This window comes from Macaca mulatta, chromosome 2, assembly GCF_049350105.2.
Source record: "Macaca mulatta isolate MMU2019108-1 chromosome 2, T2T-MMU8v2.0, whole genome shotgun sequence".
In the NCBI taxonomy this organism is placed as follows: domain Eukaryota; kingdom Metazoa; phylum Chordata; class Mammalia; order Primates; family Cercopithecidae; genus Macaca; species Macaca mulatta.
Window position 1 is genome coordinate 93715678 of NC_133407.1, and position 18461 is coordinate 93734138.

An 18461-nucleotide genomic window follows, 5' to 3' on the forward strand; every position below is an offset into this window, starting at 1 on the left:
AAGAATAAAATATACATTTATAGTAAATTTAGATTGGAGTAGAATTTAAAGCTCTTGTCCATCAACATGTAATGAATGAATGTGACACTTGCATAATAGCATTTTTTGGAGCACTGTTAGAAAGAGCAAGGGAGTCTTTGCAACGCTAAAGAAAAAACGAAATTAAAAAAATTTAAGGATGTTTCACTTTCAATAAAAAAAATCCTAGTCGAAATAAGTTGGCAACTCCATGTTCAGAATCTGTGTTGTTTCTCTAATGTTCAGGAATGGTTAAGGCAGGAAAGAGAATCTCAAGGTCACCAGGAATATTCCTTAGAGTATTCTTATAGGGCTTATCTGTGCTCACATGCCTAATTTTTTTCCAAGTGCAAAAGAATGGCCACTTGCTTGAGACAGGCCCAGTGCCATCCTTTATTCAAGTTCCTTTATACTCCTCTTTTTAAAGAAGCTGTCAAGTTCTTTTTTTGCAGCTGACAGGAAAGGCCAAATCTGTGGTACAGGAAAGGAGGCGCAAAAAAGAAACTTTTTTGTGTTGATGTTTTACTAAGTGAGCTAAGGAGAATTTTAGAATCATGCAATTTACTCTGGAGGCATTTACTGTACATAGCTATAGTGATGGTAATTTCTTTCATTGTTGAAGTGAAAAGATAACCATCAATCAGTTGTCAATTGGTCAATTGCAGAAGTGATGAAAAGAAACTGGTAGGAACAATCACTTCTGTGGCTACCTAGACCATTTGGAGGCATAAGAAAAGTATGGGGACTGGATTGCATTTTAAAAAGGGATTGGACCAGATTTTCAAAAAGGTTAATAGGCATAACTTCCTTGTAAAGGATGGCTTTGCGGTTATGCATAATCAGGAAATGCATTTTAAAAATGAAAAATTTAAAAGACAATGAAAAGTTTAAAAGTAAAAATTATTTATTTAACTGGATCAGGTAAATAAGCCCAGAAAATCTTGAATTTCATTGTGTTCCTAATGGAGGAATAAATATAGGTTACTAATAACCCAACACATGTATTTAAAACAAATTAATGAAAATTACTTTGTACTCATGCCTTAGGTTCTAATCTTGGACACTTGGAAATAAAAAACTTTTCAAGTATTTATTATGAGAAATAGAACATCCAAGCTAATTGTGAACACTGTTTTTAAGCAAATATTTACAGATAATTTAATTTTTTCGAACCTATGGAAGTTTACGTAAAGGTTAAGATAAGAACAGTTTAAAAAATCATTAACTTGCATAAAAGGCAAATGGCACTTAGGGACTTAGTGCTGTAAGCAAGATTTCATTTTAATTTATCCTATTTTCCTAAGAATGGCAATGTTATTGATTTATTCTGAGAGAGTTCCCCACACACGTAGTGATTTTTTTTTTTTTTTTTACTGTGGTAGGTAATAAAAAGGATTACAGGCCCCCAGAAGGATGAGATATCATCAGTTTGTAATCCAGCCCATGGTTTCCTAGATACCGTATTGTCTATTCTGTTCCGCTATGTGAAAAATGTTGAATATCAACAATGGGTTTCAGTGCTGTATTGTTGAGTTTTGTATGAACTAATCTAGCTTCCCTAAAAAAAAAAAAAAAAAAAAAAAAAAAAAAGAAAGAAAGAAAGAAGGGAAAAGAAAGAAAGAAGAAAAGAAAGAAAAAAAAAAGAAAAGAAAAAAAGAAAGAACCACAGCTTTGGACAAAAGTCTATAGCCAGTGCATTTGAAATTCCCCTTGCACCAGGACTGACTGTAGCTGGGGGAAGACATTTTACTCATTTGCTCTTTCCTTTCATACGGTCAGCTGGTCGCTCTTCTCAGGTGTACATCACCTATTATAATTTTATCTAATTTTGATACTGTGATAAGGAAAGTCCCAGGACTTATCAGCTGGGACAGGCCTCTCTTACAAGACAGCTCTGTTCAGTATTTGGAAGGTAAGCTATTTGCACAACTTCTCTGCTGTAGTGTACTGGCCTAGCTCTAAAACTTTGCAATACGTCACTTATTTTTAACTTTCACTTTTTTTCTCTTTTCTTCTTTTGGAGAAAGAAAGCCTGACAGGTTTCTTCGGAAAAGTGGCCATCCATGGAATGAATGAAATGTTCTCTTTCTATTCCAGTAAGTAATTGACTTGTAACTAAAAATTGAACTGGCTGCTATGTCAACTGCAATGTGAGCTGCTGCTGGCACAGGTGTTGCTTACTCTTTAGCCTGGAAAGAAAAGGGGCTTAAACTGTGATTAAATTTCAATTCAATTGACCTCAACATGATAGTACATAATTCTCACTTGCCTACCGAATGGCCTGAGTTCTCATTTTGACCCTGATTCTGACACCTGCGTTTTTAATGTTTGGTGTAGCTAAAGCTATGGTTGCTCTTGTGGTTAGAAATAAAGTGGGTAGAGAACAGTTCTAAGTAAATAACAAATGGTAGTTAGCCGAATGAGTCTTTAATACAGTGCTCAACGTGTTCTTTTTTTTTAATGCATTAACTCTAAGTTCATGTAGATTATTATTCAATCTTTTCTTTTAAAAAGTATGGATTCATGGGTAACAATTTTACTAACTATGGATACACAGTAAATCTAAATCAGTGAATTACAAATAAGTAAAGGATGTGAGAATTTTGATGTTAAGTGCTTTCAAATGCTTAACTTTGATTAGGTAATGTATCATAGACTAAATATGCCTTGCACTTTAATTATTTTTGAGCCCTAGGAATGAAACAGCAGCATTGTTTTTCTTCCTTACTGTAAATAGAATGAAAGTCTCCTTAACTTAAGATGACTGTATTTGAGTTTGGGAGACAAACTTTTATCTTTTCCCAAAAGCAAAATAAAAATCATCTAAAATTTAGTGACATCTAAAATTACAATTTACACTTAAGGCTATTCTCCATTCATGTTTTGTAAAATGGTTGCATACCAAGGATTGATCTGTAAGATGAGAGCACCCATGGATTGTTGTTTTTTCCTCCTAACTTCCTTTCTAACCTGGGAATTAGAAGAACTTGCTGATGATGCTTGCTTAACCCTGCTTATAGTGCCAGCCTGTAACTAGCTCTCTGTGAAACCATTTCTGACCCTCTGCTTGCAGTGGTGAGCCTGAATTTTTCCCCCTCCTTGCCCATCACTGTCAGTCAATTATAAGATTGAACTGAACCAGAAAATCTGGTACAGTCTGGTAATTAGTACAAAGGGTTTCCAGTCTAGTGTAAAGACAGAGATGCAAGAGCCCCAGCAGTCACAGAAATCGTTTTGATTGGCCATGGACATTGCCTTTTAGTGCTGCTTGGTGACTTCCTAAAGATATTGCCTCCTACCCTACAGGTCTTCTCCTTCAAGTACATTATGGGCCTTTTTTAAAAGTCGTGTGTGTGTGTGTGTGTGTGTGTGTCTGTGTGTGTGTGTGTTTCTTTTTTTAGATTCAACTTCTCCCATTTTTAGTCTGTCATTTTTGCCTATCAAACAGACACATTTTGACTTGCCCAACAAAGAACCAAGTTATCAACACTCACAGAAACTGACATTTTTAATTCAGGCTTCATTATGTCTTTGAATTATGACAGTGACGTACAAAGACATTTTAAGGGTTTTTCATTATTTTTTTAAAATCCAGCATTGGGATGTTTATCTTTCTTTAGTATTCATATTTCCCTTTCTACGTTTATTCTCAGTAATATATAATTAGCATTATCAAAACCATCAGCTATTATCCTTTCTGACTTTTGACCTTTATTTTTTAAATAAGCCTCAAGCTAACATTCTCTAGAATAAGAAAAATTCCCTAAGAGATTTTAATGAAATATTTTAGGGTTATTTTAAAACATGAATCCCTTTTAAACATCAATACTACATGACTAGACAAGTTATGGGTCTTATAATAAAACAATAGCAACAAAATAAATTTGATGAAAAATTATTTTGTAAATCTAACTCGCATTTGATGGTAAGTACAATTTTAGAGTGTGTATTTCATCATACATCTTAAACCACTACTTTGGAGTTCTTTGCTTATTATAAAAGCTAGTTTGGGGTAAATTCTTGTTTTTTACAGAAGCAAACATCCTTTTTGATTATAGATTACAATGACTCATTAGTCACATCAGATATAGTGAAAGTGTTTGGTAATTTGTCAATATAACAAATGCCTATCCCAAAAGATAGATATGTCTATCTTATTTTTTTAAATTTCCTTTAAGGACAAGTTTCATGTCTGACACCCTGCACAAAATTGCAAAAGCAGCAATGCCCAAATGAAAAACAATCAAAAGAAAGCACAAGGTTTTCATCTCCAAGAATGCTATCTTTAGGACAATCTGCATCATGATTTTAGTTGTGATGTGTGTTGTGACTCTTCTAAAGGATCCTTTACTTACCTACACCTTAATGTAGCTTTAAATATCTGCTTTATTCTGTGTATAATCTTAACAAAAGTAGTTACATTACCATGTCTGGTGCTGATTTTTACATCTGACTTTGCTGTTACATTTCAAGGAGGTTAATATTGCTTTTGTAACCCTGTCATGGGTAATGCATTTTCCCAGTAAACATGTCATAATGTTAAAGGCTGTTCAAGAAGCAGTGTTTCTGTTGAAACAGTTTTGTATTTATTTCTCTATTGTTTATTATCCATAATATAGTGTAAGGCTTTGAAAAGAACATGCATATTTATGTAATTAACAGTTTTTGTTATTAGGAAACCTTCCCATTAAAATCTAAGAGAGTCTAACAAAACTATATAAATGGGCAACTTTTCAGGAGTAATATTTGCATTCCATTTTAACTTGCCATCAAGCTTATATGTTAAAATGTATACATAAAGTGACTGAGGGAAGAGTGCATTCTGGTGATATTTTTCTTACTTTTTAATCTAAAATATATATTGAAATTCAAAAGGCGCTCACCACATGTAGTGTGGCAGTGTTCAATATTCTTTAACAGCTGCATACGGTATGGTCTGTATAAAGTTACAGGGGCTCACAAGCTTTATAACGGACACAAACATTCTTTTCTTAACTCCTAGAAGCAGGAGTAAGACTTGCAAAGAACCAAGCAGGCTCCTGCCCCCTTGAGACCAGAGTACCTCTGCTATTATCTGCTGTGTATATTAGAGTTCCATTAAGATTTACTCATGAAAATCCCATGCTGGAGGGGAAAAGGTGAAAAATTACTGACTGAGGCTCTTATAGAAAAGGAAAGCAGGGTTTACCCAAGGTTGTACGCTGAGTGAGTGACAATGTCAGTTTTATCACCCAGTTTCTTGTCTCCCGGTCCCAGGCTTACTCTCTTAACCAGACACAGTCATGGGTCTGTATGTTCAGGCCTCCTAAACTATATTGCTAAAAGCAAGAAATTCACAGCCATATGTTCAAAATCAGGATGCTTCCTGAAGATATAGTATCTAGGTGGTAAATGGAATTTTATAACATTATAGACCAAAATCAAGCCCTTTATTTGGCAATATTATTCATTCTGGCTGCGTTGCTATAGTCATTAGGGAAAAGATTGATTCCTCTTACTTCTTAGTAAAGTAATATTTTGGAGGTTTCTTAATGGTATTTCTAATTGTGGTAAAAAATAAAATAAAATAAAATTTATATTTATATAAATTTATATAGCTAATATTTTTAACACATTTTAGGAAATTTTCCTCTAATCAAACCTTTGCAGATAAAAAAGATCTATAAAGTAATGTTTATACTATTTATGTTCGCTGGCTCTGTGTTTACAAATCTTTTATCTTTATCTTATGGTAGTAAATCTCATTAATTCAATCACTCAACAAATATTTAGGCATGGGCTAAGTGCTGGGGATACAGTAATGAGTAAATCGGTCAGAACTCCTGACCTTTCAGAGCTTACAGTCTGGGAAAGAAGTCACTGCAAGTGCTCTAATGTGAAAGTCAGAAGAAGGGAAGAAAGAAAAGAAGGAAGCAAGAAAGGGAGGAAACAAAAAAGGAGGGAAGGAAGGAAGGAAGGAGGGAGGGAGGGATAGAGAGAAGGAAGGAAGGGGAATGAATGAATACAGGGAGCACAAGCAACATTGGCTGTTTCTGACACTCATAGCTTATCTGGCTATGTTTTTTGTTGTTGTTTTTCCTCATTCTGAAATGAGAGAAGAGGGAAAGGGGGAAGAAAAACCCACCAGTTCAGTAGTCCTGTCTTTGAATAGAGATAGAAATAGTATTTCTTTGAAAGCTACGTATGTTCCAGCAATTGAGTCTATGATAGTTCTCTAGCAATTCAAAGATGGGCTTCTATTGCTTAGAAGGGAAGGAGATAGGAAGAAAGGAGAGAAGAAAAGGAGAGGAAGGGAGGAAAGGAGGAAGGAAAAAGAAAAGAAAACACATTTTCTGGTCTTCCCTCCCATTGTGGCATCTTAGCTGTTGATACTACCTTCCATATAAGAAGATTCCTTTCAAGTGTCAGCAGAAGACCTTGTTTGGCGGTAACCATGGGTCCTACCTCTGTCAGGACATATTTCCTCTGACTATCTATCCAACCTTCTCTCTCAGGCTCTGACCTTCATGCTGGGAACCTTTCTTCATGGGAGTGAAATGTGTCTCCTAAGCAAAGGAAAAGGATAGGCCCATGGGCATATTATGGTTCTCCAGCATCTTACTCATCCTTAGAGCTCCTACACAAAAATACAAATCATGATCCTGCCAAAAAGGAGCACTTGAAAGACTAAAGAAGGGCCTCATCCTCTTGTTAGACTGCTGTCCATTGTCCCACTTTCTTGTATGAAAGTGAATGCCTTGCCTCCTAACTCCTGTGTATACCACTTGAAAATAAATATTGTAGGTGACTGCCCTTTGATCACAGAGATTAGGGAAGCAGGAAAGATTGCAAAATTTAAAAGAAAAAAAAAAGCTTATAACTAAGATAAAAAGAAGGAGGACCTTATGCCAACTCTGGTTTCTTAGCTGCATTTTTCATCATGGATGTGTCACAGGTGAGTTCTGTGAATCAATGCTGAGCTGAATTCTCTGGGATATTGCGACTTTGTTTTGCTTTTTCTTTCTTTCTCATCCCAGCATTTCCTTCAATGGGAACAATGTGACATAAAATTATTATCAGAATACTGTGAGGAAAAAGACTTAGAAAAGAATTTGGGATTTTCAAGTTAAAATTAAGAGCTGTGTTAGTCTGCTTCCTTCTTCTAGTTATCTGGGAATCAATTTTCTAATTCAGTCTCTCCTCTCTGTCATTTGTCTATTGATATATGCTAGGCCATGCAGTACTTGTCTCTTTTTATTGCTTTTAATTAACTTTTTAAAATCAATTATGATTATTTGTATGGATTTCTATTCTCTCTTCTCATCAAATTTGTTTGGCTTATTTTTTATTTACATGCCACTACCCACTGCTGTGAATTAACAATAACAAAAAATCTGCACTCTTCCCTTCCACCTCTTGAACTGGAGAAACAGTTAGCTAATAAGAGGCTAAATGAGCCTTAGAGTATAGAGAAGCTGGAATCCTTAAATTATTTAAATTGAAAAATGGCTGGTTTTACAATCAGAAAAACTCAAGTGGACCGTAAGCCCCTACTTGATTGTTCCCCCTTATCTGGATGATCTTGTAATGACAGCTGGAGTTATCTGCCATCAGCATCACTGTCCACAAAAGCTTCTACTCTCTCTGCTCAACTCTTCAGCAGCCCTGGGGAGCTGGAGCTGTTTCATGGGAGAGGGCCCTAGAGGATTGGAAACTTTATTAAAATGCAAAGCTGTCTCTAGTGACATAAAAGCTCAGTAAAGGGTAATGGATCTAAAATCACAGAGCCAGAAATTATCTGCAGAATGAAAAAACTGAGATTTCATATACTGTAGGCTAGGGTCAGTGTAAAATAAAGGGCAATATAAAATAAATAGCAGCTTAAAGTAAGGAGCAAGAGACAGAAGGAAAAGAAAACGTAGTGTTTCAACATCAACAGTGCAACAAATGCCACATGTGTCAGACTGGCCCTTGTAGAATTCTGTCTCAGGAAGTGACCCAGCGAAATGTATTATGGGAAGTCAGGATAGTTGTCTGCTTTGAAAGTTTAGGGAAGTACCCCCAAACCTTCCTGATTTTCTCTTGATAAGCATTTCCCTCTTGGGCTACCACCCATTACTTTTCTGAAACTTGTTGTTACTAATAGAATTGGTAGTAACAGATAGTAATAGGACCCCATCACACTTTTGCTTGAAGTCTGAATGTGGCCTCTCCCTTCACTGGCCATATGAAAATAAAGAATCTAATTCACAAACTGTATATTTTAAATGTATTTGCTCATTTTGATCCATTTTACTTTAAAAATTAAAAAGTAAGACCTTAACTCATTTAACTCAAAGGATTCCACATAAGATTACTCACTAATAAGTTAAATGTTGAAATGAAAATTGAGGCACTAAAGGATAAAACAATTATATAATTTGTCTTAAACAATGGCAATTAGTAGCACAATGAAAATGGCATCCAGGTGATTTCCATTTGCATATACTAAATTCTTCAAAAATCCTTTATTTTATATTATAAATTTCTTACTAGAAAAAAATGAGTGTCAGCATGAAAAAGTCATAAGTAATATTCAAAATAGCTCATTGCTCTTAAAAGTCAGAGTAGTATGTTCCCTTCTGCACATCACTACTTTGAAAACAGTTCTCAGGGAAGTTTATTATCATCATCACTACCCTGACAACTACCTACTGACAATCATTTATTGAGTGCTTATCATATTTCTCCCTTCCCCAAGTCTCATCTTCAGGCCTCGTTTTCCCTTCTGCTCAGAACTTTTTTAAAAAAAATCAGTGTTGGGTTAGATTACTTAACTGATAATTTCTCTTTTCATGCAACTAGCAAGTTTAGTTAGCAAATGAAAAAGCTAAATGAAGTATTCATACCTTCATCTTCAACAGAAGACGTTAAAATTACTAGTCAGATCACAAGCACTTCACATATCAGGAGAATCCCCACCCCACACATATATATAATGATTTGGCTTTAGTTTTTCCTAAAAATTTTGTATTTATACTTCACATGTTTATAAACTGATTTTTAGTGATGAGAAAAGATCGATAGAATTACTTAGGACTTTTTTTTTTTTTTTTCCATTTTCAGTGCAGAGATAGCTTAAGGTGTGACTTTATAAACAAGCTTTCGTCTCCAATGTAAGAAAACAAGGTTCTCTCTGTCCCCCAAAAAGAGACTGGGTACTGGAACACAGAGAAGCTCCTTTGTTCGGGTCTCCCCTTCACCCTCCATTAGTATGCACTGCTGCAAACTTGAGGCCCAGTGAAGAACTTCTTTGACTTGGTAGGGTGGTTTTTATAAAACCCCAAGCTTTGTTCCACAGGGACACTCATGTCAAATAGCAGTCCCCCATAGTAATTGTAACTCCATCATATTCTCCCATTCAAAATAGTGTATTGGGGTATGGGTGAAAGCAATACTATTGCAAGGATAATCTTGAATTTGCTGTAATTAATTCTTAAATATATTGTCTGCAAACACCAGAACTTTATTATTATTTCATATTTCTTACAACATATCTCAATCACAGCTGATCGTGGCACATTAATCTCATGAAACTAGGGTTAAAACATCCTTTTAGTGAAATTGGCAACTAAATCAGCAGAGCTACTAGGAAATGAGAGATTCTTAGATCTCTGGAGCTGAGACTTGAGAAGATACTCTGACCAACCACTGGCTCTTAGTACTATTTCAGCAAATGATTGGAGCACATCATACTGCTTTTCTCCTTCCAACCTGGTGTCTCCTCACACCAGGTTGACTCAACAGTCTTATGTTTATGGAACTAGATAGGACAGAGTTATTGTTTACCTTAAAGTAGGATCTAAATAATCATAAAATACCAAAATATTATTAATAACATGAAACTAATTTTATGTGTCATGACTAAATTTCTGTCTTTTTACTAATTGCATTATTGGCATGTGTTAGCTTAGGCTTTACATTGAAAACTAAGTTATTTTTTAAGTTTTTAGTGTTCAAAGTGTGATGATTTTCTGGGGAATTTTTTTAAAGCCCAGTACTGAGACTATGCTCTAGACAAGTTAAATAAGAGCTTCTGAGGATGGGACCCAGACATCAGTATTTTTTAAAGCTCCATGGATTATTCCAAAGTGCAGTCATGGTTGAGAACCACTGGTCTAAGGAAGGGGAAAAGGTGGGGAAAGGGGGAATCTAGGTGAGATTAGTGAGTATAGTGAGATACTAGGAAACTAATTTAGTCACGCAGTTATAATTGGTGCTATTTTGATTTGTTAACCTGATAGTCTGAGAGCGTCCAGTGACCACTAGATGAGCCTAAGACATTCCAGACAGTGATCGCTCCCTGCTTCTGTGCATCTAATCCTGGGAACGAAGGGCAAGAAGGAAACTGTGACATCTCTACAGCTGAGGATTCTTAGCTCTTTAATAAAGTCAGGGCAAGCTTAATCCCACCCAGTTCACAGGGAGGCTCAAAATGGATGCAGGAAAACCTTGCTCTATCCCTCTCTTTAAAGGCAGGTACAAGAGTCCTAGGATTACTGCAAATTTCCTAAGAATAAAAAACATTCAGACAAGAGTTAAAAAATATTACATTGTCTACTGTGAGCAAAGTGCTAGCCTAATCCTTACTACAACCCTGTGAGGCAGGTATTAGACGTGCTCCCATTTTACAGAGGAAGACACTGAGAAACAGTAACAAGAAAGCTGCCCAAGGTCATACAGATAATGTGTGCCTAAGTCTGGACTTTTTACTCTAAGACAGATGGAAAACTGACCAAAGGTCACCCTAGCGATTCATGGACAGCTGTCTGTGTCAAAAGAATCTTCCATTCTTTAGATAAAGAATCAAATTAGTATGCTAATTGTGTTCTTTGCTACTATGTGTAAGCAAGCATTATACTCAGACATGGAAAAGAACCTTAGTATTCAGACATCAGTATGGCATTTGTTGTCTTTTGAAACATCACCACTAGTTCTCATGAGCAATTTGAGTCTATTGGAGTTTCTTCAATTAAAAAAAAAAAAAAAAAGTCGGAATAGCTAAAATAACCCAGCATATGCATCTAAGCTCAAGCTTACATCAAACCTTTGAAAACAGGGTACAACTCCTTCTTATAATATTTCTGAAAATGGAAATCCTCTTGATTTAGCGGTGATAAAAAAGAAAAAAAAAACATTTTGTATGTTCTCCCTCTAAAGTCTTAGAATGTGATAGTGTAATTGGGATTTGGCATCAGCCCCAAACAGCTGCAGCTATCTGTTTCATATTTTGTAAACTTTTTCTGAACCAGAAATTGCTAGTTACCGAAGGAAGCAGCTTAAGGTAGGGCGAACCCTCAACCAATGTGAAGAAAGCAGTTTATCTTTTATTTACTGAACCAAGCATTGTCTCGTGTCTATTATGTGCTGGGCACTATTCTTCCAGATCTTTCCCAACTTACTGTCATTTCTTGTCCCTCTTCCTCCCATGCTCCCAACATCCGTATTCCCTGTCCCTGTACCCTCTGGGTCAAAACCCACTCTCAGATACCTCACTCCCATGAAGGTAAATGTGGTTAATAACAGCTTTAACAAGTTATGATTTCCAGGATGATATGTATTATAACAGGGACCAGATCATTTAATCTTAAAGGGTGATGTTCTTGTGGTATAATTATAGGCAGGGGTTTCCTGAAGACAGTTGAAGCCTTCTCCCATCTTGCAACTCAGGTGGCAGCCTACCACTCTCCTGAGGTCAGGGCCAGGCCTTTTCATGTATTTATTTATTTATTTATTTATTTATTTATTTAGAGATGAAGTCTCGCTCTGTCGCCCAGGTTGGAGTGCAGTGGCGCGATCTCGGCTCACTGCAACCTCCACCTCCCGGGTTCAAGCAATTCTCCTGCCTCAGCCTCCCGAGTAGCTGGGATTACAGGTGCCCGCCACCAAGCCTAGCTAATTTTTTTTTGTATTTTTAGTAGAGATGGTGTTTCACCATCTTGGCCAGGCTAGTCTTGGACTCCTGACCTCGTGACCCGCCTGCCTTGGCCTCCCAAAGTGCTGGGATTCCAGGTGTGAGTCATGTTTTTATCCCAAGTGCTTTGCATGTGACTTTTCCAGTTGGAACTCAACAACGGAGGAAGCTCTGGCCTGAGGAAAACAAGTTGCAATAATGAAGATGTCCTGACACAGATGAATGGGAAGATGTTGGATTTATTTTGAGCCAAACTGGTATGAGGATGTCAGCTAAAAGCTCTAAGAGGAGATAACCTAGTCCTATCAACTGAATTCTCCTAGGAGCCAGGGTCAGATTTGAGAAACTTCTGGAGGATCCAGTTAGCTTTAGAAGCTATAAATCTGGTTTTACTTAGCAGTTCTGGTCCATTCCAATTTGTTACATTTGAGTTTGACTGAAATTGGCATAAAAAGTAAATAAAACATTCAAAAAATATTTATTGAGCACCTACTAAACACCAGAAATGTGGCTAGGCATAGTGGATATTGCTGTGTAAACCCCAATTCCTGCCCTCTTGAAGCTGACATTTTACTTAAAGAAACTAATGTGAAATCATTAATTATACAATTCAATATTTAATTGGAGTCTTATTAAACGCTACAAAGGAAAAACGCTACAAAAAAAAAACGCTACAAAGGAAAAAACATAGAGAAAGAAACACACAAACTGAAAAAACACACAACAGAAGGATGTGATCTAATATAGAATATCAGGCAAACCTTCTCAGAAATAAAAATTATATATATATAGAGAGAGAGAGACAGAGAGAGAGGCATATAAAGATAAACGAGACATATCTTTAGAGAGAGGAATATAAAGATAAATGAGACATATCTTTAGAGAGAGAGAGAGGGAGAGAGCTGATACCTAAAAGATGGCTGGGAGTTAGCTAAGCAGAGAATTTATAAATGGAGTGGACATTTCTAATAAACACCTTTAACATTCAATATGCTAGAGCTAATTCTCAGATCAATCTTCTTGCTAACAATTGTCTTGGTTCCTTTTCTTGAGGTTGTTCACGTAAGAAACATTTTGAGGTCTTTGTGACAAGCTGCTTATTCCGGGCTCTAAATTCAAATAAAACATTGGCATGGAGAAAGAAATCATTTCTATAGATGTCAACATCTTTATGAGACACACACAAGTGTATTATGATCTCACCCATTACTGTTTCACCTAGGTCGTTAGCATGAATGCCCATTTGACATACCCACCACTACGCTCCAGGCCAGTAGCTTTGAAATTCTGAAATGTCCACAGACCAGACTTTCTATTTCACTCTGTCCAGAAACCTTGAGTAAAAGAAAAGGAGCTGGGAAAAGGAACTGAAAACACCAGAGGGAGCCCGGTCTGTGTAAGGGATATTTTAACCATCCCCACCCTGTTAAGTCAGTACTTTGTACGTTCACAAAAAGACATTCCCAAGTTCATCATGCTGTTTTATGCAGCACCATCCTGTGGCCCCCTTCTTCAGCTAATTAAATTCTCATTCCTAAATACTCAGTTCTGGCATATTATCCTCTTACCCTACTGTCCCAGTCTAATTTAGATACACCTCCTTTGTGCTCTCATAGCTTGCTACACTTTTATGTCTTATCATGGCTATATAATAATAATAGATTTATTCATCTAACTTATCTTCTTCTTGAGAGAAGTAGTTCCTTGTGGGCAAGACTTATGTTTTAATCATTTTTGTATCCCTCATTTCTAGTGGAGTACTTAAAAAGAATCCTTTCAATGACTTCATATTCATGCGTGATAGTTACTTTTCCTTCCTCAGCCTCTAGAGAGACATGGAAACTTAGATTATGTCTATCCAGTAAACAAGGCTGTTTTTGTATATAGGAAACTTTTGACCCATCCCAGTCTGAAATTCTTCTCCATTTACAGACAAGCCTATTTTCGTTACCTTAACTAAGGTATTGCTTTAGAGTCTTCCTTTGAAAAACCTCTTAATAAAAAGACAGGCCAGTCTACATGATCCCACTGACCAATACATTTGTCAGGAACAAAATTGGGCTGGACGTGGTGATGTGTGCCTATAGTTCCAGCTACTAAGGAGACTGAGGCAGGAGGATTCCTTTAGTCCATCTCTTAAAAAAATTAAATTCATACAAAAACAATATTGGTATTGATGTTCAATTCTGTATAGAACATAACCATATGCTTAAGTGTGATCTTTTAGTCAGTGTATTTAGAATAATTTCCATGTTTCATGTTAGAAATGGCATAATTTCCAGACTAGAAGAAAGCAATAAACTATGTCTAGCAGAATATTTGTCAACTAGTAAGATGAGAAAAGGAAAGGATACATTAATGAAGAAATAATTGAATGCATGGATAAACACAGTACAACCCAAAAGAATCCTCAAGCCATAAGCTAGAATGAGGACTTAGCATTGACAAAAAACGACAAAGCCATCAAACATAAAAAATAAAAGCTATTGGAAGATCACATTTTCCAGTCAAACAGGACCCAAATATTATTCAAATAGCTAAAAACAAAAGAATGTGTTTTTTAAAAATACTAGCATATAGAGACAAACGTTTGAGGAGGAAGTATTATAAATTCCAGAAAAATCCCCTTCCCGCCCCATCTTTCCTCTCACACCCACCGCTACACACACACACACCATTGTGGTATATATACACAAGTCATAGTTGTCTACTTGCTTTTCCTGAAATGACTGTGATTTGAAAAAGAGGAAGTTAGGATAAGAGAAAGTTCCTTCCCAATGAAATTTCCTCCTTCTATTCCTGCCTATCATTCTTCAAGATAGGCATAAATGCTACCTCCTCTCTGAAAACCTGTTTTTGATTTACTGTGGCCCCCAGCTAATTGCTCCTTTCCTCTGCACTACCACTACAGCTTACCTCATGCCCTCTTTTGCATTATGTCACTATTGTTTATTAGAGCTAACTGCGTACATCTTTCCATCCTCTATCACGGGAGCTTTGGACAAGGGGCTATGTCTCATTTATCTTTATATTCCACTCTCCCTCTCTTCCTTCTCCAGTCCTATTGCAATGCCTGGCCAAAGTAAGAACTCAGAAAATGTTTGTTGGATGGAAGGAAAGGGGGAAGAAGAAAAAGGAACAAAGTTTATTTCTGAAGAAAACGCCATTTGTCTCCCTTCTCCAAAGTATTTTCTTTCTCTAAAATCAGAGAGCAGCCTTTGCTTTTCCCCTAGGTATTAGGGTGTGTGCCCTTGAATACCTTACTTTGGCAAAAAGCCCACATTCCATCTCCAACCAGCTGAGTCATTTTCAGTTTTTTTGTGGTTCATTCATGCTTTTCTCCTTTATTGACACATTAACATTTCATGGTGAGTGGGTCCTGTTCAGCTGGCAGCCCCTCTCAGCCCCCACACCTCTAAGCTGTCCTCACTTCGCTAGTTCCCAATTGCCTGTCTCTCTGGGAGCTCTCTGTCATCATCAACTGGCAGCAGAAGAATTGTTTGTTTGCTGTTGCTATACCTATGTTTTGGTAATTAACATGAAACAAACTCAGAGAATGAGAGACCTCTGTTAGCAGCTCTCTTTTCTTATGTGTTCTTTTCAAAAGTTCCCAGTTTGTTTTTAACAAAAAGAGAAAAATATGGATAATGAAAACGCTAGATAGATCTAAAATCTGTTTAATTTGGTATCTTGTCAAAATCCTTCTTTTTAAATTTTTCTCCAATACCTGTACATCTATTACTTTCATGCCATCTGCAATAGTGACTCTCAATGAGTTTCTAGTTTGCTCTGTTTTGTAGGTCATCAATTTGTACCTTAACCTAAAAAATAGTATTAATTCTAGGCTAAATGTGGTGGCTCACATCCATAGTCCCAACACTTTGGGAGGCCAAGGTGAGAGGATCACTTGAAGCCATGAGTTTGAGACCAGCCTGTGCAACATAGTAAGACCTCATCCATACCAAAAAGAAAAAAAAGTTTTTAAATTTAAAATGGCATTAATCCATGAGCAAATTTAGTAATTAAAAATCTAGTCCTCTAAAGCATGGCATACCAGGGTAATTGTTTATTGGTTTCTGAAAGGAAATACCACACAGAAAAACTTATGTTACAAGGTTACACATTTACCTTTGCATCTTGCCCTTAGTAGGTGCTCAATAACTTCCTGCTGACAGACTGATTAGTTTTAGTAGCTCCCTGTCATTTCCAAAAAGACAGCATTTTTCAGACTTTTCTGATCCACAATGAAACATTCGTTTTCTTAAGGCTGTGGAAATAGAATAATTCATATTGCGAGGTTATTTATTACCAGCCAGACCCTCATCTTGCTCTACGGGGCTCTGATAATCACCTATTTCAGAAGCCATTAGCCTTCTGTGTGTTGTAAAGCACTCTTCACTATAACATATCTATGCCTTTGTATTCTAAGGGGAGGAATGATGTGTACTGAAGTAACAGACCTCTGTTGACCAAGCAAGAAAGTCTTTGATGCACAAATAGTACATTAAATTGCTTTTATTTGATAGTGTTGAAATTAAACAGTGTGTGGAATCCATGCCCAGGCATGAGAATATGTACATTCTTTCAAATGTTCAATATTACTGAAATAGATGTGTAAGAAAAATACACATTGAAAAAAATGTAATACTCAAGGTTTAGGCACTTACAGGAGGACAGCAGGAGCTGGATTTAACTTATTGATTTTAGAACCACTGTTTTTTCTAAAAAAGAGGTGAAATATTGCTTTTACTGTTTTCAGATAATAGGGACTGTTGTTGCAAATTATAAAATTTAATTAGCTATATAAATGCCAGAGGAACAAATAATGTGCTATTGTCTTGATATCTTTCCAGAAATTAGTCTTTTAAAATAAATTTGCCATATTAATCATCTGAAAATATTTTTGATCACTGAATTAATAGTTTGCAGCCTGTTTTCAGGTACTCATTGCCATAGGTGATTGCTTCTTAATTACTACATGGGCTTTTTCTATTCACTCATATTAATTCATGTTTTCTGGCACAGTCCCAAAAGGCAGCTTGCCCTATATCTTCTAATTACTTCTATAATTGAATTTGCCCACTTTTTCTAACCTATTTTTTAAACTGACTGTGTTTGTTCATGGTTTATTGTGTCTTTTTTGTGTCAGTTCTCTGCAAGCAGAATGTACATTGATTCTTTCCTCGTTTCTCATTAATTTTCAAGAGCTTTGCTGCATGTCTGTTTTTTCAGTCTGTCAGACCTATTGCTAGACTCCCCCCTCCAAAAAAAGGCTCTTATTATTAAAGGTTAGGTAAAATAGACTGAAGTTAATTAATTCATTAGTAACTCTGAGCCAATTACTGGAGCCTTCTCTTATTTATATACTTGTTAACAAGACAGAAATGAGAAAGGCCAATTACAGGCTCATGTCCTTCAGAAGTTCAGGAAACCCAGAGCTTATGCATTTATTGACATCACTTCAAAAAATTCAGTTTATATATCACATGTGTGAAATTTATTTTTAAAAAATTGTTAGTTAACACTCTGTTCTATCCCTTCCATTAATAAATGTTAGAGGTTTTTTCTGCCTTCTAGATACCGTTAATATGTCTAATGTTACTACATCCTCCTAAAATCTTCCTAGGAGTACTGCTTAGCCTTAGAGCAATTACAAAAATAAAAGAAACTTGACATATTTTCTGATTTTCATTATTCTCCTCTTATCTAAACTATTAAGGTTTTAATTCTTGAAATGGGACAATTCATTAGTAGATCTCACAACTGTAATCACTTGACATATGTTTTACTTCGTTTTATTGAATATACAAAAGATTTACAACATGTGGAAAGGAAGCTTTTTTTATAATTTTCTTGGTGACCAATATAAAAAATGTTAATTGTCTCATGCACACAAACTACTGCACAATACATACTACAACTATTACTTCCCCTTCCCTGCCTCACAAATATTTTGTTAATTTCGCAGGGGTTAGGAAGAAAGGGGATGGATGATTAACCAGTTTTCTGTCCATCAATACTGTCTTCATATGTTGATGTCAGCATGAGGCCACAAATCAATGAAAAGTCACTTAATGCTAATGTTTCAGTAAATTAATTGGTTGTTTGAATTAAAACCAATTTGGGTTTTTTTTAATCTTTTGAAATATGATACGGATTTGGGTTATCACAGTACAGTGATGCCAAAGTAATGTCACAGTTACTGCTACCTACCTTTTAGTTTTTTCCTCAGTTCTAGGTATATTAAAATTTAATCAGTTATTTTATATCATAATAATGACAATCACAGCATCATTGAGCAAGAAAAGTCTCACCAGATTATTTGATAATAATATCAATATTTGATAATTTTCCTTGATTCTTGGAAAACTAATGGAAAAATAGTTATCTACCTAATACAGGAAGCCATTCTTAATACCTCTTACAGCAATGTAAACACTTTCTTGCCCCAGAATTCTCATACTCTCTTATTTATAACTATTTTATAGAACTTTTCACTTTCTACTCTGCA

General features: G+C 35.9%; 1 protein-coding gene across 1 annotated transcript in view; it reads left to right on the plus strand.

Annotated features, from left to right (window-relative positions):
* LOC114676301 (uncharacterized) overlaps positions 1 to 18461 on the plus strand; it is a 778104-nt gene that overhangs the window by 648212 nt on the left and 111431 nt on the right. Inside the window, exon 5 of the mRNA XM_077991694.1 lies at positions 2046 to 2114. The gene's annotated coding sequence lies outside the window, so the exon portion shown is untranslated. The remainder of the gene's footprint in view (positions 1 to 2045; positions 2115 to 18461) is intronic.